This window comes from Otolemur garnettii, unplaced genomic scaffold (genome assembly GCF_000181295.1).
Source record: "Otolemur garnettii isolate 467f Iridium unplaced genomic scaffold, OtoGar3 scaffold00053, whole genome shotgun sequence".
Classification (NCBI taxonomy): domain Eukaryota; kingdom Metazoa; phylum Chordata; class Mammalia; order Primates; family Galagidae; genus Otolemur; species Otolemur garnettii.
In genome coordinates, this window is record NW_003852448.1 from 1399207 (window position 1) to 1401937 (window position 2731).

Sequence of the window (2731 nt, forward strand, 5' to 3'; positions counted from 1 at the left end):
AATAGCTGGGACTACAGACATGTGCCACCCTGTTCAGTTAATTTTTATATGTTTTGTAGAAAGGGGATCTTGCTGGTCTTGAACTGGCATCAAAGCTCATTGAGCGTCTGTATGACAGTTATTTTAATAGATCTATGTTTCTTTAGCGTAAGATTTTGAGGATTCATTTTGTCCCTTTGATTGGGCTATGTTTCTCTGTATGCCACATAGTCTTGTTGAGATTTGAGTGTTTGAAAAAACAACCACAGGTCCTAGTCTTTATATATTGGTCTCACACAAAGGAAAACCTTTACCAATCAGCCTAGCTAGAACCTGTCAAACCTTTTCTGCTCTCTCGCTCTTCCTGGTGTCTACCTATAGGGCTGCAGCTCTAATGTATGGCAGCTTCCAAACTCTAGCCCTTGTCCTGTTAATACTCCAAGTCAGGTGAGACAGAAACCAGTTTCTCAGGCAAGCTCCAGAAAATCTCAAATGCTAGACACATAGTCTACTCTTTGTTTCTATCCAGAGGGAGTAACTCCGGCATGAAGGATTTCCTGGTTGCACTCTGCTACACTGCACAGAAGGAGAGGCACTGAGGAGCACACAAAAATGCTGTGAATTTTTCTATTTGTTGGAATCCCTTCTTGGTTTTACCTTAGCCTGGTGCAGCTTCTCAAGTGGTCCCTACAGTTCTCAGAAAGCCATTCTGGGCCATTTATGGTTGTTAATTCTGTCTCCATAGGGGAAGGAGGGCCTGAAGTTTTCTAGCCACCATCTTTCTGATGTCACACCTGGATTTTTTTTCAATCTTGCATTTTAGCTGCCATAGGTTCTCCTCACCAGGAACATTCCGTTTTTTGCTAAGGAAAAGATGTCTGAAGAATTTTTCTGTCAACCCAACTACTGCAATAATAGATTGAGGAAGCATGTAATTACTTCATTTTGAAGGCTCTCCAGCTAAACACATCCCTTTCTTCCTTGAATCATCCATGCTACCTAAAATCACCACTGTGATTTCCATACACACATGCGAATGGTAAAATAAATCATTAAATATTGGAGCCCATCATCAGCTAGTAAGATGAGGTGTCTTCCTTATTTATATACAGGGTAGACATAAAGTTAGTGTGCGATTTACTATGTTAAATTATTTTAAATTTCACATGAACTTTATTTCCACTCTGTATATCTTAATCACTATAGATATTATTTACAAAATAAATCTTTTTTTTGGCCATATGGATTTTCATTAACAAAATATTGAACACATTTTTCTTGCCCTTATGCCAGGAGAATAGCGAAAACAGAAATACAGTCCTGTATTTCTTGTAGACTTCTTTGAATCAGAGGAATTAATAGCTTTTGGAGTTTCAAGTGGGTGAGGTGGTCTGCCCCGAAACTCCTATACAAAGGTATAGACCTTTGTTTGAATGAATAGATGATGGTGAAAGGGGGGCTTTGAAGTCTGCCTGTGGGGTTGTGACCTCACCTAAGATGGGCTCTAAGCAAGATTGCTGGACTGGGACACAGAGAGGAAGCTAAGTATATGGCCCCCAAAGTGATGGATATCTGGGCCTCCCTACAGGCCACCTGGTAGACAGAGCTGGTGTAAAGGTCTGCAGAAGTCTGGCACCAACCATGAGGTCTGTCCTCAAGAGCACATAGTCAGCACTGCCAGCTCCTGTTTTGATGAACTACTTGGGGCTACAAAAGGAGCTCTTGGCACTGACCAGGATTATTGAGCAACTGCCATTTTCCTGGGCCATCTGAGTTCCCTGTCCTGGCACAAGAGGAGTGGAAAGGGAGCCACAGAAACATGACAGATAGTGTGCTTTCCTTCACCTTGGCAAGCAGAGGCTCACAGCTAGTCATAATTTAATGTAGAAAAATTAATTATGTACCATGTATTACTCCTCAGTAAGGGAGCAATATATAGACTTTGTTTAAATGGAGCTATAAATTGCTTTTTCATTTAATACTGTATTAGGATTATCATTCCAAGACATTAAATATTCTTTCATAACACCATTTTTAATGACCACATAGTATTTTATTGATGGACTGTCTTTTGCAGGAAGAATTTGACTATGTCATTTAAGAAGTAGGGGGTGGAAAAGAGACTTCTTTGGGCCAAGGCACGTGCATGGGCAGCAGCACAGAGCATATATTCAACAAACTATGCATGGTGCCATATTTGAGCCTGAGTTCATCTGGGTTCATGGCTCCAGGTGTTTATACCACATCAGAGACTTCTTGACAAGAATTTTGAAAAATACTATCTTAACAACATAGGAATACCCTGTTGTATTACTACACCAGAGACTTTTTTGATGAGTATTTTGAAAAATACTAATCTTAACAACATAGGAATACCCTGTCTTGACAATTAAAAAATAAAAATAAACAAGGTATGTGCATGCCTGTAGTCCCAGCTACTTGGGAAGCTGAGGCAGGAGGATCACTTGAGCCCAGGAGTTTAAGGTTACTATGATCTATGATTGTGCCACCCTGGGTGACAGAGTAAGACCCTGTCTCAAACAAATATAGAAAAAATTTTTTAAAAGGCGGGGGAGAAGCAAGATGGTGGTTGAGTAACAGCTTCCGTGCAACTGGGCACAGTGAGACTGGGGAGAGAAGACTCCAGGCATCTCTGGCTGGTGGAATCTGCTGAGAAACATCCCTTTGAGGACTCAGGGAGTCAGTGAGAGACTTCTGGACTCCATGAGGAGGACAAAAGCAGTGGAAAATT

At 41.0% G+C, this 2731-nt stretch overlaps 1 pseudogene; it reads left to right on the top strand.

Annotated features, from left to right (window-relative positions):
• Positions 1–2731, top strand: part of LOC100963204 — a 178265-nt pseudogene that overhangs the window by 703 nt on the left and 174831 nt on the right.